This window comes from Macrobrachium rosenbergii, chromosome 48, assembly GCF_040412425.1.
Source record: "Macrobrachium rosenbergii isolate ZJJX-2024 chromosome 48, ASM4041242v1, whole genome shotgun sequence".
Taxonomy (NCBI): Eukaryota; Metazoa; Arthropoda; class Malacostraca; order Decapoda; family Palaemonidae; genus Macrobrachium; species Macrobrachium rosenbergii.
The window spans coordinates 51,737,048-51,762,517 of record NC_089788.1 but is presented as its reverse complement, the minus strand read 5'-3'; the positions used below and the strand labels follow the sequence as shown (position 1 = coordinate 51,762,517).

At 36.9% G+C, this 25,470-nt stretch overlaps 2 protein-coding genes across 3 annotated transcripts in view; one reads left to right on the top strand and one right to left on the bottom strand.

Moving 5' to 3' along the window:
- The window catches only part of LOC136831375 (focadhesin), a 459,396-nt gene that overhangs the window by 157,888 nt on the left and 276,038 nt on the right, over positions 1–25,470 (bottom strand). For both annotated transcript variants that reach the window (XM_067091718.1, XM_067091716.1), the window contains one exon: positions 1,486–1,654. The gene's annotated coding sequence lies outside the window, so the exon portion shown is untranslated. The remainder of the gene's footprint in view (positions 1–1,485; positions 1,655–25,470) is intronic.
- The window catches only part of LOC136831093 (uncharacterized), a 77,521-nt gene that overhangs the window by 27,837 nt on the left and 24,214 nt on the right, over positions 1–25,470 (top strand). The gene's annotated exons all lie outside the window — the stretch shown is intronic.

The window sequence follows — 25,470 nt, the reverse complement described above, 5'->3', positions numbered from 1 at the left end:
ATATATATATATATATATATATATAGTGTCCATATTAGCCTAAACAATTACCAAACAATAAAAAATATACACATATGGAGTCAGATGTAAAAATGAAAACTGAAGTTGAAATAACTGACCCTCCCATATCCGTCCCAATCCCCGAACGAAGATATTTTTAGTAGCACTCAAGGGTTTTCTCCTTCACCGCCAAAAATATGTGGGTCATTATGGTAAGATGCTTCCTACTTCACCTGAAAAGACCTTTCTCTTTATGAATAGGTTCCAGCGTCGTCCATTGATTCAGGGACGAAACAATTCCATACCTGGCCTGAGGTTTTATAAGTTCTGATGCAGGGGTTTGCGGTTCCTTCTTGTCCTCGAATTTTCCACAATACAAGTGACCTCGTTCGGGCTCTGGGTTCTTGCAAGATTTTGAGAAGATGGTAACATACAATAGAAGATTATGTTTGCTCAGTTTAATAACACTGAGAATTCACTATTTTACAATTCTTTCTTTAACTTTAACAGTCTCGATGCTTCCTTACCACCTCTTTCCCAAGCCAAGGCATGTGGAATTTTGCAAGGAAATCTGACTTATTTGGCGTCACCCGCTAAATATTCACAAGGCTTATCAAGATTTTAAAGGACCTCATAAGCGACAAAAGTCATTATATACTTGATTCATGCTTGTGTTACTCCTCAATAATGCCAACTCTATATTTCACAAGACTATCATTTCCTAGGAAAACACCGTTTTCAAAATTTCCATCTTACTTTCCTTTCCTCTAGAACCTTAACCCACTCTACTTCACGACTCTGGCGCATGTCAACTGTAACGTCATGTAGTGAAGTAAGCAAAGGTAACAAGACCCTAATAATGAAGATGCCTGACCAAAGGATACCAGACTGCCTTGGAAAGTCACGTGTTCAAAATGTATTTAGAGCCAAGTTGGATCCTTCTACGAATATCATAACTGAGCTTTCTTCGTTTTTGGGAGAAACCTTCAAGTACTACGAGTACGTGGCTTGTTTATGAGTACAGTTCATTGCTAACCACATGATCCTTCAAGTAAACGAACCCCAGACAACGGTGTCTCTTGATTTAATCCGCTTTTATGCCGACACGAAGTAAACATCGGAAACCAGAAACTAGCTGTCACGAGTTACTGCTTTCAAACTCCAGAGACAGTTCATGATCTTTTCTTACCCCCGTTAGGGAATACAAAAGCAAAGGGGTGGGGGTAGGGCGGTTAACTCTCCTCCCTCGAAAGAAGGGGACAGGCCTGCTTCTTAACTAATGTGTAGAATGTTGTAAGTCAGAAAAAACGGAAGTTGGAGGAAAGTTCCAAAGAGTCTTTCATCCTAGCATGCTAATGGTATAGTACAGGCTGAATAAAAGAGCATCCTGTACATAATTATGACAGAAAAAAAGATCTGCATTATCCTGAACTTTCTCCCATAATGAAAGAATAAAATTAATTTTATCCCTGGTTCTGAACTTACTTTTCCTTTCCAGAAGACGAGTCTTCAGTTCTTCCGTTCTTTTCTGTTACGTTCTTTTCCTTTTTTGACACTCCCATTATCATAAGCTCATTAAATAATGAGAGGGCACAAGTAAAAAATAATCTCGTTGATACTGGACAAGTGAAGCCTTCTCGCAAAACAGATGAGACTGAAAAGAAAAAAGTGAAAATTTACAAACAATAATCTTGGTAAATAAATACTAATAATTCAATTTGAGAGAGAGAGAGAGAGAGAGAGAGAGAGAGAGAGAGAGAGAGAGAGAGAGAGAGTTCACGATTACCATGGTAAGTCGAAAAATAATGAACAGCGGAAATTTGCACAGACAAAATTTCTTTCGACAAACAGCGCATTTTTTTTGCAGGAAATTTCTTATTAAAAAAATATCGAACATACACACTGTCAATATGTGAAATATATATATATATATATATATATATATATATATATATATATATATATATATATATATATATATATATATATATATATATATATATATATATATATATATATATATATATATATATATATATATATATATATATATATATATATATATACATATACACATACACATAAATTTCTGACTCACATCAGGATCGAACCCAGGTCTTTCAATTGAAGGGCAAGGGCGCTGCCCACTAGGTCATACAAGTCATAAAAGAAGTTGGAACCTGAGGGCAACTGCACCCAAGGAATTACCAGGGCAAGCTAACTTGTATGGCCTAATAGGCAGCGCCCTTGCCTTTCTATTGAAAGACCTGGGTTCGATCCTGATGTCAGTCAGAAATTTATTTCTGTTCCACACGTGATTGTGTGTTGATTATTTCTATATGTATTTATACTTTACTAAGTGCAGTGTACAAAAAGTCAAGAAAGAAAAAAGACATTTACACGTATGAGCATACAGATCGTAAATGGAATGTGGAATCACTGGTGTTTACAAAAAATAGTGTTGACTGGGGATAGAGAAAAGACACTACAGAAACCAATGAAGGCGTGTGAAACGTTTCTACGTTTCTAAGACGTGAAAGCTGAAACTGAATTTGAACAGGAGCAAGTTTATGAAACTAAACGGAAACCACAAAAATGTAGCAATGAATGTATGTAAAGATGGTGGAAGAATGGAAGCAGTTGATTTATACAGATATTAAGGAATACATGTAACAGGTGGCGATAGGACGAGAGAACAGGTGAGACACAGAATATGTAAAGTGAGAAAGGCATATAGCGGGATGTATGCAAAGATTTGGAAGAAAGGAGTGTCTCCAGAGGCCAACGCTGGCATGCCCCGAGGGGTTATTGAGCCTACTCTGCTGTTGTGAACTAAATTGTCAATGTTGAATCTGAATAAAAGGAAAAGGTGAAGCTGCTGAGATTAATTGTTTGCAAAGCATCCAGAGAATGGGTAAGAGAGAAAATGTAACAATGTGAAGATATCACTATGGAGAGGTGATGAAAAGGTTAACTTTGGTGACGAGACAGACCAGAGCTTTGTGATGGTTTGGTCGTTTGAACAACAACAGGAAGGTGGAATTAGGAAGTGTTGGGAGGAAGCAGGAATGGTACGTCTGGAAAAAGTTGGACAGAAGAAGTGAAAGAGGCACTGGAACCGAAAGATCTCAACATTCGAGAGGCGAAAGCATGTGCAAGGTGTAAGACGGGTTTGCAGCACCACTAATCTACTAATCAGATTTTTCCACAGATATATGAAGCAGCTAATGCGGTGACGTTTTTGGTTTGGAGTCTCCTCGTATATATATATGAACGTATCAAAACAAGATTTAGGAGGAAGAGGGTGGCAGGGATGCCAGAGGAATTAAAGATCACGGTTAATGTCCATCACAGATCAGCACTGAACCTTTTACTACCTATCTCAGTAATGAGGAAGAGAGAAAGTAGAGTGAATAAGGGGGCGGAGGGAGCCACTGTGTGTTCCAGAGATGGTAGATTACCCTGTAGAGGAGAAGACTGAAAATTAACACAGTCAAAACTAAGATTATGGTGGCAATAAGGGAAAAACAAAACGTGCAACCTGGGAAACTGCCATGATATGTGTATGCTATAATGGTGAATGCAGTAATACATATCAAATATAATTGTTGGCATTATATGATTTGCTCAGAATTTGACATTTTAAAAGCATAAAGTTGCCTTTTTTCCCCGCTTTGCTTAAGAACTAAGAGTAAAGAGATCTAGGGGGATTTAGTTATGGTAGAGATACGAACCTTCGAGGAAGGTGGAACATTCCTCTGATCTTTGGGACTTACTGGATTGTGAATCCGGAGTCGAAATCATAATAATAAAAAAAACAGTCAGTGAAATATACCTTTAGTAGACAGGACAAAAATGAAAGAAATCATGGTATTTATTTAAGACCTTTATGTCTATACCCAGATGGGACAGGGGTGCTTCCATATAAAATGAAATTCTGAGAAAGCCGGACTACAAATGACTTTGATCCATGGTCGGAATGCGCTGGGACGATCGTATCATAGGTGGGGAAGTGGCAGATAGTAATCAGAGGCCGGAAAAGAAACTCAGATCCAAAAGAGTGAGATGGTCTGGGTCGGAGATAAGAAAGGGAGGAGAGCAATCGGTCAGATAAATGGTCGATATGCAAGTGGCATGGTGCCGACCATTGTAAGACCCACAACATCAAGGTGAAAAAACGTGTTATATGTATAGATATCAAACATACTTCTTCCTGTAAAATAATAATAAAAGTGTACAAGAATACATATATTTGATATCTATACATGTATAGATATCAAATATATGTATTCTTGTACACTTTTATTATTATTTTACAGGGAGAAGTATGTTTGGTATCTATACACTATAGAGAAAAACATGGACTATAAGTGAATTCAAACGGGAAGAACAGAAGACAGTGGATGAAACAAGTGAGCAAATATATCTACACACGATGATAAAATCCCAATTCACACACACACACGCACACACACACACACACACACACACACACACACATATATATATATATATATATATATATATATATATATATATATATAATACACAACATAAAACAGTAATTCAAACATTTAAAATGTAAACAAAATAGTAAAAGATTATTCAATAATTAAATGAAAAACACATGAACCAAAATGGATATAAGCAGATCAAGAAATCAAACATTTAATTATTTATTTACCTTGTATATAATATAACAAACGATTGAACAAGTATTTTTTTTTTAAAAGACAGAAGGAATAAACAAATAATCGAATGCATAGATAAAGGAGCACACAGTATTTTGTGGTCTAACGAATCTACGAATCTTTTCTGGACTGGATGCAGTAGCACTTCAGTCAAAAGTCAGACAGAGTCCAAGATTACTTGTAAAAATGGCGATGCCATGATTCTTTTTCTTCTTAATTACTAAGCATTCATCTTCCATCTTCTTGGCAGACTCTGGCTCGAGTCATTTATTGGGCATTATTTATATTTTCAAAATTTTGTCATTGTCTCACACGATATCTCAGTTAGTGGATAAGTTTCTGTCACCTTTATCATACCCGGCAGGTATACAGCAGGTTCGAATCTTAGCAGGGCAGATTAACTTACCGTATATATTTCCCTTTAGGTGCAAGTTTCGTTTGGTTTATGAAATTCAGGAGGTCAAGCGAAACACTGGGACACTTTCGGCCATTCAGCGCTTTAATGTGAAGACAAAGGGAATTTGACATTATGGTGTATTTGGGGCTCAATATTTAAGATTACAACAAAATATTCGTAATTTTTCTGTTGATTATTGCAACATGTTACCATTGCAATACTCTTCCAAAATGGAATAACAGAGTGAGTTTTACCTTGGATAAATACAGAAATATATAAAAAAGAAAAACAGCAAGGTTATGAACACAGGGAAATGCGAAATCTTTACATAATATTAGATAATTTTTTCTCAAGAAGGTCATTTCAAGTTACTCATTACAGTATGACCAAAATCATACATATACCCATTAAAGTCAATGCGTTATCTTAGTGAAAATATTTACAACATGAAGAGATCTCCCACAATCGTGTTATTTTCTGAGTCCCTCTTTTACTCTCCTCAAAAATATCGCCAAATTCACATACCATGTTTGTGAACGCGAAAAAAAAAAAAAAATTCTCGCCCATCCGCCAATGAAAATAAATATACAAGAAAATGGATACAGCTTTCTCAAACAGATAAAAGGATGATTGTAAGTAACCTACAGAACTGACCTGGAGTAACTTTGATGTGATATCTGTTACAAGTAACTTCGAATGGATAACCTGCAGTTAACCTTTCCAAACAAATGTTTCGGGAACGAAACCTTTACATCATAATTTATTCATAAAAGTTACAAAGACAGGAACGGCCATTTATGTCTGGGTAACGCTCTAAAATGAGAATAACCTTATCATTCAAACACAGGTAATTTTCCAACTTATCAGTCACTGATGATCATTCAAGCAAAGATAACGTTACCAAAACAAGAATCAGTAAGTATCACTTAACCTTACACAATTGACCTAACTGGAATGACTGAATATCATTCCAGTACCGGCATCTTTGTCACATGTCTAAGTTAGCCATTCATAAAATGAGCAAAATGTAATTCACCTGGAAATACTTAGCAAAATTCTGATGCTTTACAAGTAATATTCAGAAGTATGAGAGCCAGTGGCAAGAATTCTGTGATATTAGAATCACCCACAAGGAATTTTGTTTAAGGGAATGTGTTTTATTATTATGTAAACAACCAACTAAACAATAAAATCCAAAGCCAAAATTCTTGTAATCATTATTATTATTGACAATACGCATACATTCTTATGGAATGAGCAAAAGACCGAGATCTTCCAAAGCAGTGTCCTACAGAATGTAGAACAGAATGCCCTCATGTGAAAAATATGAAATTAAGCAGAGCAAGAAATGAGTAGCCAGCAAATATATAGAAAAGCAAACGAACTAACGAACAGATTTAAACAGAAACGCTCATACCCAACAGGTAACAAACAGAAGATTCCCAACTCACAAGCCACAAACCACCCAACAGTGACTTCAGCGAGATAGACATTAGCCACAGGTGCATTTTCGAAGACATCAATCCTACATGAGGGACTACGCCAAGGGGTTTTCCCATGGCTATTCAATATCCCACTGAATAAACCTGCACTGCTTATGACTGCTACTTAAAAGACCTGACGAAAGTTTGTCTCTCGCTTGTCTTCGCAAAATCATTCCCATTATCGTATTTCACTCCGCTAGGCACATCAAACCGCTGATAATTTAACCTCAGAGCATTCCGACAGGTATTTCATTCTTTTTGTCAACTTGTGTGCACACATATATATGTATGTATGCATTTATGTGTATATTTAAATATATACATATGCACTCATATACATATTACATATACATGTGTGTGGTTAAATATGAAAACATACACACACCCATACATACATATATATGTGTGTGTGCACTGTATATATGCATATATATACATATATACAGTATATATATTATATATATAACGTAATGATTATACATATATATACACACATGTAAGCTAATCGAGAACTGGTTGATAACCACTTGAAAATAATCTTAAGTTCAAGAAACGCACAAAACCAAAACACACACAAAAAATTTATACCCTTATGTATAAAATTTTAAGTGTGTTTTGACACAGAGACAGAAGGAGGCTGTTTAATCGGCAGTTTTTTTTTAAGCACTGAGAATCACTGAAGATATATCTATTGGGCTTTGGAAACCTTTTGAATTAAATTAAACACAGGGCTTTCGCGCTGAGCAGTAGTAGCAGCAGTAGAAATAATAATAATAATAATAATAATAATAATAATAATAATAATAATAATAATAATAATAATAATAATAATAATAATAATAATAATAATAACTATTTATTCCAATTATTCGATACTGACACTACATAAAGCATTGCACCAAAATGCAATCACTGAAGCACATGACAAATTAGAAACGTTTTTATGTCAAAGATCAATAAAATGCAAGTTTTGTTTGTCTTAATCAAAATATAATAAAGGTTAATGTAAGTATAATACGGTTTTCATGTGTTAACAAACAGTTTTCTTTTTAACAAATTATATGGTTTGAAATAAAGTACCCGAGGATTCACTCACAGAAAGTGGTCATAAAAAAAATGGCTATAGTATTAGTCATTAATCAACTTAAGACAGTGGAAAACAGCCGATGATAAAAAATATTGGAGGAAAATAATCAGCAGCCTTCAAGTTTCATCAAAACAGGAAAAAAAAGGAAAGGGGAGACTACTAATAAAGAAGAGCCTAAAACATTTAGCGCTAGTAAGAGAATAATCAGTCGGCGATATCATTCACATAATATTTGAAAGGAAAACGATCAAAGTTCAGATATAATGATCAATCATACAGTAATCAAGTCTATGTAAGTAGTCCTTTTCTTTGGTGTATCTCATTATCCCACCTTTATGGTATACCGATACGACTAAAAGCATCTATCATCAGTATTCTTAGATCTAACGTTGCACACCAGACTTAGCTGGAAATCTACGTTGAAAAAAGAAAAAAAAAGTTGTAGCACTTGTCCGCGTCAGAGTTTGCAACTCATATATTTATAGACTCTTGCACAAGAGAAAGTCATTAATGTGTTGTGTTATCCTCCGGGGGTTTGTTAGGATGATGAAATACTCGAAGGATGAGCAACAACAACGCCAACATCAGGATTCCCGGATCGACAAAATTCCCCAGAAGCAAAAGGAGGATTGCATAATCAGTGCAATACAGAAAGACTGTCTCTTACTTGAGGAAGGCTGTGTTCTAAGAGAGAGAGAGAGAGAGAGAGAGAGAGAGAGAGAGAGAGAGAGAGAGAGAGAGAGAGAGAGAGAGATATTCTTATATTCTTTTCGCTTTTTCTGCTGATCTGGCCAGTCGACCACCCGAAAATTTTATCATTTTTACAGCAACTACTCGGTACCGTCATCAGATCTCTATTAAAAAGGGGCTCAGTCGATAATTACAGCCACATCTGATTTCATGGTTAAAAAAAGCCACCTGCATATTACTGCACAATAACCCAGCAAGCAAAGGAATCATTATTTCAGAATAAGTAACTGGCAAGAATATTATAAATTTGACATATCACAATGCCAGAGGTATATCCCATTGGAAGACTCCGCCATAAACATACTTGCAAACAAACGCACACAAACAAACACAGATAGCGGGCAGGCAAAGGTGACCTCTGTGGTAAGCCGTGCGGATGGTGGTACTGCTAGAGTAACGGGAACTCCAGAGAGAGAGAGAGAGAGAGAGAGAGAGAGAGAGAGAGAGAGAGAGAGAGAGAGAGAGAGAGAATTTTCTTCATGGGCATTTACACAAGGTTCAAGTTAACTGATATATATGTATTGTCATAATAGTCACAGACAAAACAAAACTCATTTACAAAGTGAAAATGAATTAAGAAGTGTACGTAACACAATGCAAGCAAGTCTAAAGCGACCGAAGAGAATAAAAAATGAAAAAGGACCATAAATTAATAAATGCGTTCTCAGGTTAAACCCTGAAATTGCAATGTACCGAGACTGCCCCACCCTCACCATCGCCTTTTTTCTTTTCCCATCCACGAGGTCATCAAAAGAACGCATTCCATTTCGGTGCCAGGACACCACGTCCCCTGGGCATCAATACACTCCTTTAGCTGGGTTCCAAAGCACCTCTTCATTGGGCCTCATTATTGCACTTCCCTTGCACGCTGGTACTCTCCATTTGGGCGCCAACATACAGTACTCCTTCCCTTGGCGCTTTGCACGTCGTTTGGACGCCACACACGCTTCGGGCGCTAACATACCATCTTCCCCAGCGGTCAATACATCACTTCTTTCGGGCGCCAACCACCATTTCCCATGCATGCTTATACACCGTTTGGGTACCAATATTCCACTTCCCTTGCACACCAATACTTCATTTTGGCTTCAGGTCTTCACTCCACTTGGGCGCCAACGTACCACTTAGCCTGGACGTCGATACACCATTTGGATGCCAACATCCCGGTTCTAAGCGTACTTGCACTGTTTCACTTGGTCGCCAACACACTGCTTCATTTGGTCGCTCCTTTTTTCCATTGATCTTCGCTAGGGAGTTTAACCGGGTGGTTGAGATGTTCTCGACTGTCCTTAGCATTAGCAGAACAATAAGCACACTAACTGACTGAACCAAAGACAGGTAACTCCCGGGCACCAAGAGAAACAGAAGACTTCACCTTGAGATGAATATGTATGCCAGACTTTATTCATAGCTGGAAGTACAGGTGAAGTCCTTTCAGAGTCTGTCTACCCTCGGCTTCAGATTCAAGTATAAATTTGTGGCTCGAAAACAAGGAGCAACGGGACAACTTTCTGGTCGCAGACTCAAACATAATAAAGATTATCTGTATCTAAAAATGAAGGAACATCAAAATAGGAAAGAAAGGTTCGTGTTCGTAGATAGCCAGAGAAGAGATATGAAATCTAATAGTTTCTTTTGAGAATATCACAGAAAATGATATTGTATATTCAACACACTTCCCCGTAACATGTTGCCCCTTACAAGCAAGTCTCGTCTGAAAATATGGAAACTAAGCAGGCATGGTAAAATTCCTAAGTAACATACGACACGACTGGCAAAGTGAGTTTTGTAAAAATATAATCCATCATTTACCCAACTGAAGTGAGTATTTTAGTATCCTGCCGAATTTTGCTTTTCAAACGGGAAAAGCACACCACCAGGAAGGATGTGTTGAAGGCACTGGGCGAAAAACTCTTTGAACTTGGATATGTTCATAAAACTACTCAGCCCATCTTCGACTCTTTTCTCGTTTATGTATCTTGAACACGGAAAATATGCAGAAAATCTGTCATTCATTTTCTTTTATTGTACTATGAATAAATAAAATTAAATAGTGAACTATGACTCTTATCTGAATTATAAGAAAAAATCTGAACAAAACAAATAAGACTAATCGTATCACATACCGCTTAATTGAATTTTTTTAACTGAATCGAAATTTTACAAGAAATCAGAACCAAAAGGATCTACAACAAGCATTTAAAAACAAGGGAATTATTACGCTTACGTTAGGAACAAGCAACCTAAAGCTTTAACTACTTCCTGTTATATAACTTCAGAAGATAGTCTGGTAAGAACTGTCAACTTCAGGTTCACTTTATCTGAAGCAACAGCCCTTGAAAGGTGTAAGGAGGCAACGTAGCTCTCTCTCTCTCTCTCTCTCTCTCTCTCTCTCTCTCTCTCTCTCTCTCTCTCTCTCTCTCTCCTCCAACCTTATTTAGATTATCATTGCCCATAATTGTTGTGGTACCAGTTTATGGAATTAAATCTCTGGCAATAGCAATTACTCAGATTGAAAAATTTGGATAGACAACAGAGGAGAGAGTGTGAGGTGAGAAATATCTGGAATCAGAGAGAGAAAAAAGACGGGAAAGGGTGAAACAGAGCAAAGATGGAAAACCAAAAATAAATTTTTACACAAAGTCAATAACGAGAGAAGTAAACTATATCTTCCATAACAAAAACAGAAATTACTGATAATTATCTTTTTTCAAGTAACTTACGATATCACCATTCTACAGTAGAGCAAATAAATAAACAATATTACTACTGCTGCTAAAAACAGGAGACAAATCAATAACAATAATAATGGCGACAATAACAAGTGATGTTATCCTGAGCACGGTTCAAGTCACAATAAAGGCCGATTCCATTATTCATCATTTTTCGTAGAATGAGATTTTGGCATCATTTCTCGTTCCAGCGCCATGTTACGCAAAAGAAAGATGACGTAAAATAGTCTAAATTTAAAAGAAAGGGCAAATTTTGTTTTCAAAATAAGGACGCGAATGTGAATACACAATTCAGAACTATAGGGTATCAGGAGCCACAAACCTTTTTTATACTCTAAGGGAAAATGCAGATTAAGATGACCACTATTTGGTCATTGTGCAAACACACAGATACTACACACACACACACACACACACACATATATATACATACATACATATATATGTGTGTTTGTATGTGTAAATTCATAAGAATTGAGGTTTGTGATTCTTAAATGCTCTAAGAAAAAACAAGGACTAGTGACTAGTCTCATTTAGCAAGAGTTAATGGCCATTTGGTACTCCTGTGTACACACACGCACACACACACACATATATATATGTATATATATACATGTATATATATGTGTATATATATATATATATATATATATATATATATATATATATATATACACATATACACACAGTCCAGAATTACCAAATGTCATTAACTCCCGCAAAATGAGACTAGTCACTAGCCCTCGTTTTTTCTTATACAAGATTTGTTTAAAAAAAGAGCACTTAAAAATCACAAACCACAATTCTTATAAATTTACAAAAAGACTAACTCTGAGGTTTCCCTTCGTTTTCGCGTAAAATTTCCACCTGTGATTCTGGAAGCTGCCTGTGCAAAAAAAAAAAAAAAAACCAATTGTAATACTGGACATGAGTCAGGGTCGTGGAATGTCTTGATGACATCGCGACAAAAAGATAACGAACTATTGTCTACATCAGATATAATTATTATCAGGAATAAAATTCAACTTTTAACATCATGCGCACACTAGACTGTTGTTTAAAGGAAATTTAACGTCTAAATTGTGGAGGGGGGGGGGAAGCAGAGGGGAAATTTAGAAAAGAAACTATGACAATACATATAAAACAAATATTATAATTATCAAAATAAATCAATTGTAAACTGCTTTTTATGACTTTTTTGTGGATCACCGTACGTTTATTTTTCACGTTTTAGATCTGAATTTACATTTAATCTAAAACAATAAATGCTGGCAGATGAGACAAAGCAGATAAGTGGAGAACATGGCTATAAAGAAGAAAAAACCAGACCTGCCAAGTCTATTTCACGCCTTGAGAACTTCAGGTATTTCTTCACCTGGATATGCCAGGCCCTTGCACAAAGGCTCAACTGAACTTATTTCACAAAAGCATCAATACCGGTGAGATTTACGATGCCTTTTCTAAGCCATTTCCAGATTGATTGCCATATTCTACAGGTTCCAGTTTCCGTTGAATGATTTCGCGCTGATCGTCCCAAGAACTTTCATTTCGTGATCACAAAAAATGCTCGCAGCTTCCTAAGGTGACCTCTAATGAGGATCACGTGGAAACCGTTACCTTTACAAAAAGCAATAGTTCTGACAATGCAAGTCAAGCGTTAGACAGACTTCAAGATGATTGAAGATCTTATTTTTTTCTCAGACAAACGCTGCAGTAAGTCAAGAACTTCTATCCACATATTTGTCTACTTTTCACTGGGAAAAATTTGGAAAACTTCCATACACTTATTTATGTACTTTTACTTCAACTTTCAAAGGGAAGTTGAAGTAAAAATACATAAACCTTAGTCGAAAATGTCACTCTTGCTTACATGCGAGTGTAAAAGATAAAAAGAATGAGAATTATGTTACTAATGATATTAAAGCCATGTTGACATCCTCTGCTACCCACCTTTCCTCTTTATGCCCTGAGTAGTAATACTGGAAGATTTCTGACATAAAAGCACATTACTACGAAATTTATGCTTCTTTTAAATTTACTTTCAAGCATATTCCTTAGATTGAATTTTAATTATGTGTTCATGGGCTCATGAAGCTTTCCATATTATGCATTTTGATTATTATTCAGCTTTCTATTATTATTATTATTATTATTATTATTATTATTATTATTATTATTATTATTATTATTATTATTATTATTATTATTATTATTATTATTATTGTTATTGCTATTATTATCATTATTGTTCAATAGATGAAACCTACTCATATGGAACAAGCCCACAGGAGTCACTGACTTGAAATTCAAGCTTCCAAAGAATACGGTGTTCATTGAGAAGAAGTAAGATGAAGTAAAGTGAAATACAGAAAGAAGAGAGCCCACTCATTAAAAAAAAAATAGAAAAACTAATAAATAGATAAAAATGCTTTAAAATGCAAGAAGAACAGTATTAGGGTAGTAATGCATTGCATTTTTGCTTGAACTTCTGAAGTTCCAATTGCACGACATCCTCTGGGAGGCTGTTCCACAGGCCAGTTAACGGTGTGAGGAATAAAGGACCTCTGGAACAGAGAAGTTCGACAGTGAGGAACATTTACTGCATATTGGTGCTGCTGGTCAGGGAATCTGGTTGCTCTCGGCAGATAAAGGGAATAGAACTTATGAAAAAGTGACAAACAAGAGACCATCAGTCAAGGTCCAAGTCATAACTGCTACTATTAGAAAACAGAAACTTACCACCACGAACCACTCTATCTAAAAGAGATAAATCTCTGGCAGAAGCAGACATCTACACCGGAGAACAGTGTTCCATTAAAGGAAGTACAAATGACCTGAAACAGGCTCCACTGATTTTATCACTGTTATAAATACAAAGGCTTACGAACAATACCTAACTTTCGCGCGACATTTGCTGAAACTTTCATTAGATGTTTCTCAAAAGTAAGATGTGAGTCAAAAGTTACACCTAGAATAGTTAAAACTTCAGACTCATTCAGCAAAGTTCCATCCACCTGAAGGGGAGGATGGGGTGGGAAATCTGTACGAGATCTGCTAATCAATAGTGTTTTCGTTTTACTGGAGTTCAGCCTCATACCCCACCGACTATACCATTCCCTGACCCGGTCCACGTCCCGACTGAGGTTGAGGGTAGCTTTACTTCTCATAAGTGGAAAAAAGTTAAGTATACCTTAGTTTAACCAGACCACTGAGCTGATTAACAGCTCTCCTAGGGCTGGCCCGAAGGATTATACTTATTTTACGTGGCTAAGAACCAATTGGTTACCTAGCAACGGGACCTACAGCTTATTGTGGAGTCCGAACCACTTATAGCGAGAGATGAATTTCTATCACCAGAAATTAATTCCTCTAATTCTTCATTGGCCGGCAGGAGAATCGAACGCGGGCCTAGGAGAGTGCTAGCCGAGTACGATATCGACCCATCCAATGAGGAACTGATGTGGAGACTTTACTACACCCACAAGTGTTGCATTATCAGCATACTGAACAATCTTGTTTTCCAGGCCAACAACCATATCACTTGTATACATTAAAAATAACAATGGACCAAGGACACTGCCCTGTGGAACTCTAGACACATTAGGTCTTGGTTCACTAAAGATCCCGTCCACAGCAACTCGCTGCTGCCTGCCTGTTAGGAAATCTTGAAGTAATCCTAAACTATATCCACACATTCCAAAATTCTGAAGTTTATAAATAAGTGCCTTGTGATTTACTATAACGAAAGCAGCACTAAAATCTATTTGAATTACTCTGCATTTAAAACCCTTATCAAGATTCCCTTGCAAATGGCATGTCAAGTCTAAAAGAGCATCACAGGTACCTAATTGCTTTCTGTATGCATATTGACTATCAGCTAACAATCCTTTAGATTCCACATACTTATAGAGTGACTTAAAAATAAGTCTTTTCAGCAACTTTGGAAAGAACAGGGAGAACAGAGATTGGCCTATAGTTACTGCAGTCTGCAGATATACCGCTCTTTGGAATAGGCACTGTATCACTAGGCTTGCGCTCATCCACAAAGATAGTACGTTGACATAAAAATCTATAGAATCTAGCAATCTTGGGAGACACCACACTAAACACTTTTTTTTAAAAAACAAAGGGAAGACACCATCAGGATCTTCACCCCAGCTATCAAGATTATCCAGAATTTTTCTAAAAGGTAATAAAATCCTAGAATCGAAAATTTGATTCTTGCAGTGAAAAGGGTGATGGGACGAATAACCTGATGGTAGACCAAAACCAGGTATGATGAAAAAGAGAAATGGAAAAATCGCGGGATCCTCTGGAGAAAGGTTCAGTTACTATATCATTATTCATTTCTGTTATGCATTCATGAACGTTAGATCATAAATCGTACAAGTTAGAGCGCACGCACGCACACACACCCACATACAATATATATATATATATATATATATATATATATATATATATATATATATATATATATATATATATATATATATATATATATATATATATATATATATATATATATATATATATATATATATATATAATAATATATATATTAACTTTATCACATACACAATTGTTCTGTGCATTAGTAGGATTACTAAAAGGAAAAATCTATATATTTTCTAAAATAAGATACAGTAAGACCATAAAAAACTTATTTTTCACCAAAAAGAAGTTATATCGCTATCTAATCTATATTATTGAATGGTACTGAACTAAAACTAAAAAGCCACTAACTATTAAATGAAAGATCCATGTTACAGTATTTGAATAAAAAACTATTCAACTGATAAAATTTCCGCCTCAGCATTTTACGAATACAGGGGTCTAAGAACGAAATTACGGTTCTTGTGATCCAACAACATATGTAAGTACCGCGTTAAGAAAGTTTTCCAAAAGCCGACGGCAATGGTAACTAAGCTAAAGCATGCATTTCACACAAACAATGGCTTACTGCATAGGGACAACCCGCGCTGAATTACCTAAGTTGAAATCACTCCTGAAAATATAAATTTTGTTTGTTTTATAAACTTCTAAGATCGTTAAAAAAAAGGCCAGCTTTCAGTGTGCGAGTGTGTACTAGAAAGAGATTTCGGTGTTCAAATTTTCTTTCATATTCCTTTGAAAATGATTGGATTACAAAAGGTTATAATTTTTTTTCTTATGCGCGTTCAATAAAGAAATTTCAGGGTTCTGAATCTTTATTCATATTGTGTTAAGAACCGTTAGCATTGCCGAAGTGTCGATTTTGCTTCTAATACATAATGACGTCTGTGATCTTGCTGAGCCATCAATTGTTCCCGAGGGAAAAGCAGGGGAGCGTCAGCAGCCCGGAAACAGGAAAACTAACGTCAGCAGATTCTTGCAGATATGACTTCGACGAGGCAGCACTTCCTCTGCCCCGCTGAGCCGACCCGTCGTTGCTTAACGTTTTCTCCAGACAAAACAAGCACGCTTCCATCTGCCTCGTAACCTTTGGCATAAACAGTGTTAATCTAAGACTGCAGACGGGAAACCCAGGGTTAAGTACTACTCTTATGTATTCTAATGGCTACCGGGCCTCCTTGTGACCCATTCCCACTCACATTAGACCCCAATGTGATCTGATGCAGGTTTGCTACACTTTTTTTCTTTGGACTTATATGAATGAATATAAACACATCCACAGAACAGTTACAACGGCCATCGATGTCAGAAATAATTTAAAACCCACAATCACAGCAAAATGTCTCATGATGAAAAATTTAAAAACAAATAATTCACAATAGACTACAGGCTTACATCCCAAACACCCATTAAATACTGTAAGATTTAAAATGAAATGTCACAGGGATAGAAGCATAAACCCTAAATGTATTTGACTCCAAAACAACTGAAGACATTAAAATTAATTCTTTTTCGAATTAATGATGGAGCTTTCGGTTAATTTTTCATCTTCCTGGTGCCGAAGGTTTAAGAAAGGCCGTGGAAACAAACTTATTAAAAAGAACAGGCAGAAGGAATAATGAAAATCATATCTATCAGGCAATCAGTGCAATAAGGTATGAACCAACGATAAAAACGTTAGTAAGGAAAACGAAGGAAAAAAGAAAGACAAAAAAAAGAAAGCAATATAATCCCGCAAATCCCTCTACATAACAATGTAGCGAATTCCGCAAACATTACCCATTATTGCGATTAAAACAAATTTTCTGCTTGCTTCTGAAGAATTTGCCTCATTTAGAACAGCACAAGAAAAAAAAATGATTAAAATTTCATGATAAATCACCTAATAGTGCAATACGCTAACAACTGACAATCACTGAACCTCAGATGCTTCAGATTTCCATAAAACAATAAATCAATTTTTAGACGGTGTCACATGATTTGCTAATCTTCGCATCTTTGTCGAGAGGGCATCTCTCAAGAGAATCACCAACACGTAAAACGTGTTATAAATTATCCTATAAATATTCTGGGGATTCGAGGTTTAGGCAGCAGAACAGAAATGCGCGTACAGGGATGGAATACAGAGTTTGGGCCAGAAACCAAGCACTGAGACCTATGAGGTCATTCAGCGCTGGAAAGGAAATTGAGAGTGGGTAGATTTGAAAGGTGTAAACAGGAGGAAAACCTCGCTGTTGCACTTAGAAATAACTGTTAGGATAGGGTGGAAAGCAAGATGGGAGAAAGATAATATGAATGGAGGTACAGTAAAAAGAACGAAAGGGGTTGCAGCTAGGGGCCGAAGGGACGCTGCAAAGAACCTTTAGTAATGCCTACAGTGCAGCCTGTAAGGTGCTCTGACAGTACTAACACCCCCTACGGGGGCGTCTACAGGAGTTTTATTTAAAATTTGCAAGTTGACACGTTCGTGTATTAAGGATGAGACGCCAGGAGCTGCAATGTTAGCAACAACATTCTGAATATGATAAATCTGATAAAGAGAAAAGGCGCTGGCACTGTTAACTGAGGTACTGAGAAGTCGGAGAAATATTAGTGCCAAACGAAAAGATATAAAAACGTGAGTTACAAACACACATACACATACATTACACAGGCTTAAGTGGGGGAAACTCGGAAGAGTCACTGAAAAGGCAAACTTCTTGCACTGAAGACGCGTGGAGGAATCCAGCGTGCAATGATTTATGGTCTCATTTAGGGAACTTCGGCTCTAAAGCCAAGCACCGGGGAAGGGCCACTTCCACCCATTCAGCGCTTACAGTGAAAAGAGTGAGTTGGAGTGGTTGGACAGCACGATGGAAGAAAGGACGAGGGAATGGAAGTCAAGTAAAAGGCTGAAGACTAGGTGTAGCTAGGGGCCAAAGGGATGCTGCAAACAACTTTCAGTATTCCCTACAGTCACCACGTGAGATGCAATGACGGCACTAACCCCCTACGAGGAAAACTACACTGAAGGTAATGTGCAACACACCCAAGTGAATTATCTACTCATTCACAATAGGGGGACGATGGCAGGATGAATTTACCAATGAGGAGTCAAGGTATTGTTGATTAAACGGTTTACCCGACTGGCGTTCCAACACCAAAGGGCATCGAATGAAGTGCTTAGGTTTAGGAACGGCATGTTACACAAGTGAGAGACCAAGAGACTGCAAAATCTCATAACCTCTCCCTCCCCTGTTTTTTCTAAGGTGGTCTATCGTCTTCGTCTTTCATTCCTTCTGGGTAAGAGGACAAATTTGCCGTCCCATCGTCTTTCCTATAACACTCAGAAACAGGATGAAAAAAAAAAAAATAGTGAGTGCTACTTACTTTGCAACAAACCACCACCCGCAGTCTACGAAAGTGTTATGTTTTCACAAAGCCCAACACCACGAGTCTCTCCTTCCCTTTGACGTAAAACCGAGTAAAGTTACTGGTTCTGATGTTCAGACGCTCTCTTACATGTATCATGACTTTAATTTTCTAACTTGCACTAATGTCGTTGAATGTAAACAGTCATTCGTTTGCTATTTCCTTCTCTTTGTTTTAGATCTGTGCTTTCCTCATTTTTAATAATAATAATAATAATAATAATAATAATAATAATAATAATAATAATAATCATAATAATAATAATAATGTTATGCATACAAGAGGAAACGTATTCCCCTCACATGACACCAAGTATGTTCTTCCTTTGTTTCTGTCTGAGACCCTCGCCCTCTAAGCTATGCTTTTTGATTTAGAAAAATCATCAATCGAGGCATATGATTATAAACTGCATTTGTCATTATTATAAAACTAGCAAACAATGGACGACTGATAACTAAAAACTGAGCACTATTCCGAAACTGAATCGCAATTAAAATCCTTATCTATGAAACTAACAATACAGTTTACGTTTCATGAGAACTCATTTTTCAAAATGAACTAAGTGTGCTATTCTACTGTCCAGCTAGCAAACCCAATAAGTAATTCTGCTGGATTTAACGCTTTCATTAATTCTGCTTGATTTAACTCTTTATTTGATCAAAATTACAAAAAATTGAGAGAGAGAGAGAGAGAGAGAGAGAGAGAGAGAGAGAGAGAGAGAGAGAGAGAGAGAGAGAGAGAGAGAGGAAATACTGAGCCGCTAATGAATTTATGGACAACACAACGACACAAAAACGTGTATTTCATTTTTCTCAGAAATTAGTCTAGTAAAGTTACCAACACTTAATATATATAAAAGTAAACAGCTAAACAAGAGCCCAGATAAACATTCTAGCTCCCAGATATTCCTGTTTGCATCTTAGTCCAACAACATAATATTAACCATAATAGAATAAGTACTGGGCATGCAAATTATCCATGGTTCTAGACTAATGCGAGCACTAAAATTCAAGACAGAGCCACACAATCATGGCATTTACGTCCTCTGAAAGGATCAGAATTTTCATTTTTCATACACTGGCTTCCTCACGGAGATTTCGGCTGTTCAAGCAACTGGGAGAGAGAGAGAGAGAGAGAGAGAGAGAGAGAGAGGTATTCTTGCAGAAATGGGCAATTATATTTCCACGAGATCCTTTTCCCTTTATTTTTAATCAGGGAGGTTATGGCTGTTATCGTCATAATAATCGTTATTTTCTTCTCTAACATCGTACCTACTCTCCACCAACGCCACTTCAAGCAGCACAGCAACCATTAATTATAATAATAAACACAATAATAATCAGAAAAACTGGCATCTTCATCACCCATACATCATCATCATCATAATAATGACAATAATAATCAGAAAAACTGGCATCTTCATCACCCATACATCATCATCATCATCATAATAATAATAATAATAATAATAATAATAATAATAATAATAATAATAATAATAATGTTGGCGCACCTTCATAAATTTCACATTTTTCTATCTTACCACTCAGTAGTTACAACATAGCTAAGAATACTAAGCATGACAGCACAAGAACCAGACTTTTGATCACATGAGAAGCAACGGTCGAAATGACGAATGAAAATAAAAATTCCAAGTACAATGGCGGAGACCCATCTATTTTTACTGGTAAAGTATGTAAAAAGGAAATTTAAAATTCCATTTTCTTACGTATATTACTTATATGACAATTACTTTCCGGCCGTCTGGCTGTTTTCTAGAATCAACCGCAAAAATAAACAAGTAAAAAATGCATCGAAGTTTCTTTGGCGCAATCGAGTTTTCTATACAGCCACTACAGCGTATAATCAAGGCCACCGAAAACAGAGCTATATTTTGGTGGTCTCGGTATAATGCTGTATGAGCCGCGGCCCATGGAACTTTGACCACGGCCTGGTGGTGGCCTATCCTATATCGTTGCCGGAAGCACGATTGTGGTCAAATTTAACCTTAAATAAAATAAAAACTACTAAGGCTAGAGGGCTGCAATTTGGTATGTTAGATGACTTGAGGGTGGATGATCAACTTACCAATTTGCAGACCTCTAGCCTCAGTAGTTTTTAAGATCTGAGGGAGGACAGCAAAAGTGCGGACAGAAAAAAGTGCAGACGGACAGACAAAGCCGGCACAATAGTTTTCTTTTACAGAAAACTAAAAATCACTTTTTTTTTCAATTATAGGAATTATAAAGTACTTTAACAATTTCGGAAAACTATTCTTAATCTCTCTCTCCCTCACACCCGCTCCTCACACTATCGACTGCGTTAAATTTATCTTTTAAATACAGAAGTGAAAATAAATTAGGAAGACACCGAAAATGAATATAATTGAAATGGTAAACTGCAAGATTTCAAGACATGGGAGCAATTGTCGTCACATTTATTAACTGGTCTTGTCATCCCTTACTGCTCCTAGGCATATAGCAGTGAAACGAAGCTCCCAACATCTGGTCGACATTAACCGATCTTAGACAAATTATAGTGAAAAGAAGTAATCAAATCAGTATGTGGTAAACATTTAGTCAAGACCTGCAATCAACGTCCAATCAGTATTTTTATGATCTTGGGCAAATTATGGCAAAAAGAACCAGTCAACACCTGGTCGCCACTTCAACCATCTTGCGCAAAGCACAGTAAAACGGGCGCAGTCAACAGCTCCCCAAATAAAGGATTCACAGCGAATGCATGCATCCGGTACCGTAGATGATATATAAATAATGCAGGACAATAACAATTCTGTAACTAAAGTTCAAATCTACTTCCTTTCCGTCAAAATTGTCAAAATATTTGGTTCTTCCGAATCTTCACTATTATCATTATCTTGAACAGTATTCATAAAACCTAACTGGCTACTATTTTACAGTATTCGGTTTTCCCTAAATTTAAGCACAGGATTAGTTTTATGACTTATTGGATAGTTTTATCAAAAGATGGAAAAAAGTGCTAAGTAAAGGAATTTGTTATCAGATTATTCTTGTATGAAAGCCGGTAATGTACACAGACAAATCTTTTCATTTTTATTTGCGGGAAAATCCTGTTTACAAGGAAATTGATTAAATTCATTTAGAGAAAGCTCTACCTACACGAATACTGTAACTATGTGCGTGTTTGCGTGTCATCAGAGTGAAATGCAAAGAAATTAAAAACAAAATCTCCCTTTCTGGCCCAGGTTTGATGAACAAAAGGAACTTGCCCATTTGTGCTGATGGCAAACAATCCATCAGAATGAATGAAAAGCAAAAATACCCACTAGTATTTATGGGAGAGCGTCTGTCCTCTTTTCCTTACAAGGAAAACAGGATTCCAGGAAAACTTTTCATCTAAACAAAAACGCCCTTGTCTCTATAGTTTGTTAAATCTCATAAAAAGTCAGATAACTGGCATCAGCCACTTTGTGCAATAGAGTCGATTCCTCAAAGAAAGCCATCACTTCTTTATTAAATTTTACCATATTACTCTTGCTGCTACTGAAAAATGATAATAATAACGCCACTACATATCACAGCAATATATAAATCACATACCGCATACAAATATCCAATACAAGGGGAAAAGGGGAACTGAGAAGTGTCAATATGTACATATGTATGTGTAGATACATATGCATATATGAAAATACATATACATACATTATATATATACTTATGTATAAATATAAATATATATCTATATATATATATATATAATTATATATATATATATATATATATATATATATATATATATATATATATATATATATATATATATATATATATATATATATATATCACCACACGAATACTGCTAACATTGGTAATCATAATAATCATAATGCCATTAAATTAAATGGTTACAAAATTGCAGTCTTTCAGTAAAATTTTGTGTATTGGGCACAATATTCTAAAATCGTGAAGCCTGAATTGACTCGTGATTATTTTTTCAAGTAAATATATGAAAAGCTTGTAAGGGCCTGAACTTCGTTGGTATCTACGTCTGAATTAAGAAGAAAGTTCTTCTTATTCTTTTCTCCTTCCTAGTATACAATGCAGTAAACACATTCAAACAGGAGGTAAGACAGTGCGTTGAAAAAGCTTCCACATAGCAGAATGACTACATATGGAAATAAAGAAAAAAAAAGCGTAGAGACACAGCAAAATGCAGAAAAAACACATAAAAGACAAACGAACAAACAAAAATGTCTATAAATGCATATGCATTAACAGTATTTGAATGTGCATTCATGTTTACTATTGCACTGCGTCACGGGTTAGTTCCCAGGCGATATAAACTTGAGTCTGTTTTTTCTTAAAAACTGCTTCGATGTAATTTACCACAATTATTTGGGCATAATGGCACAACACATAATGAGGGCATGAAAATTTATATCCCACACAAAGTTTAGCTTGATAACAGTAAAACAATCCTATTTTTCCCAGTGCACATCTTTGCTGTATGTAGTTTAAGGAGAGTGGGGATTATACTTTCAAGGTTACATGAAAATCTACCAAACATCTCCGCCTTTATATCCTACCCTCCTCGCTTCAATATAAGCAGTCCCCAGTTGGAAAATACTTTTTATCAAATCCTGTTTCGATAAATGTCACAGTCTTGAGAGCATCTGGCTGGTCCCATGTAATAAATTTATCATTTCAGGAAGAAAGAGACCTTTAAAGACCCAAAATAAAAGTAACTGGCATTACAAAAGAATATTTTCCATGTACCTCAAACTCTGCTCGTAAAGTCTGTATTGAGACTAATGACATACTTACAGTATATAAATCTAGAAAATGCTGACATCCTATTAACCACTCAATTTTATACAGTCCTGACAATGGCCCAGAACAAAAAAGCAGAAAAAATGCCCCATAGAAGAGAAAATATGAAAGTGATGGTAGCGTTCTGGGAAGGAAGAATAACGCTGAACTAAGTAAAGTGAGTGAAATAAGAACGCTATCGGAGGAAGAGGAAGCATGAAGTAGAAGAGAGAGTCGCACAGGGGGGTCGCTTGAACCCAGACCCAACAAAGAGAGAGAGAGAGAGAGAGGGAGAGAGAGAGATCTGGCGAATGTGTTGTCATATTGCAGGATACCACCCACAACCTCTATCTATTGGCCTCCATTTAAGAATAATGACCCTTTATCAGTGGCTCTATCAACCCAGGCCTTTTTAAGGCCGTTGGTAGAGATGCTTCCAATATGTAGAGGTAAGAATTTCCAGCGAGAAGCTTTGATGCAAAAGTTAGATAAATGGGCGAGTGGCCATCTGCGGGTCACACCTTTGCCTTGACCATGATGTCAGAGCGGTTTGGCATGAGCTTAAGGCTGTAGGAGCGGGGAAGGACGGGAGGAGGGAGAGCACTTTCAGCTGACAGTGCTTAACTTCAGCTGGTGCTTGCCGACCATCTGTACTCTAGCCGCCGCTCTTGCCTCGGCCCGGCATCGCCGGGCTAAGCTGTGAGCCTCCAGGGAACCTTGGGAAGGTTTGTTACACTCTTCAGACTAAACACAAACTTCAGACGGCAAGAGATGTGGCACCACTGCCTCCACCAGACACTCAGACGGGTGCTGAGACTTGGCAGCGGCGCACATGACGCGCATGATGCGACAGTGAAACCACACATAACCAAGAGTTCTCCGGGCTCCCCTCCCTCCCAACCCGCCCCATCATGCCCTAAACACCACCCCCACCACCACCATCACCAACACATCGCCTTCAACCGATGAAGATCCTAACTTGCATTATTTTGCGTCTGGCGAAAAGGACCCTCGGATGCTGTCAGAACTCAGAACGACAGAAATCACTTGGGCGACAGAATTACCATCTGAACGGCGCCCCTTTCTAAACGAGGGCAACGGCATGAGTGATAGTAATAATAAAAACAAAGTCTGTGGGAAGAGAGAACCCACTTCATGAAACAGGTCGGGCTCGTAGCCATGAACATGCACTTCAGTCTCCCCAAAGAAGCCAGAGTACAACAAGTTTTTCACTGAATTTGGTTCCATTTCTTTTCAGCATCGTTCGAGCCCAGCCGGTAGCGAGAGAAGGAAAAGAAGAAGAACAACAGCAAAAAGAAAACCCTCTCTTAGTAGCGTGCAGGAGGGGGGGTGGAGTGTATGTATAGGTGGGAGGGTTATAGGCAGGAGGGTCATTGGGATGACTAGGATAATGTAGCCTCAGCCTTAAGTAATGCAGGAGTCATTCAAGGGAAGTCATTTAAAATGTAAAACGGATGAGTGTCGAATCACAAATTTAGAAACACACGTACAAACACACACAGACACACACGCCAACGTTGCACCCGCTAGCAGACAATTGCAAGGACACACCCTAAGGCTCTGTCCGACTACGCCCAACTCGCTGCTAATTATATTAGCGCATTTTTTTTTTATTTTCTTTTATGAATATTAGTTACGAAAACGCACACCGTCTGACAGTTTGACAGGTAAATGAACTTTGCTTTAAAGTCTTTGCACGCGTTTACTTT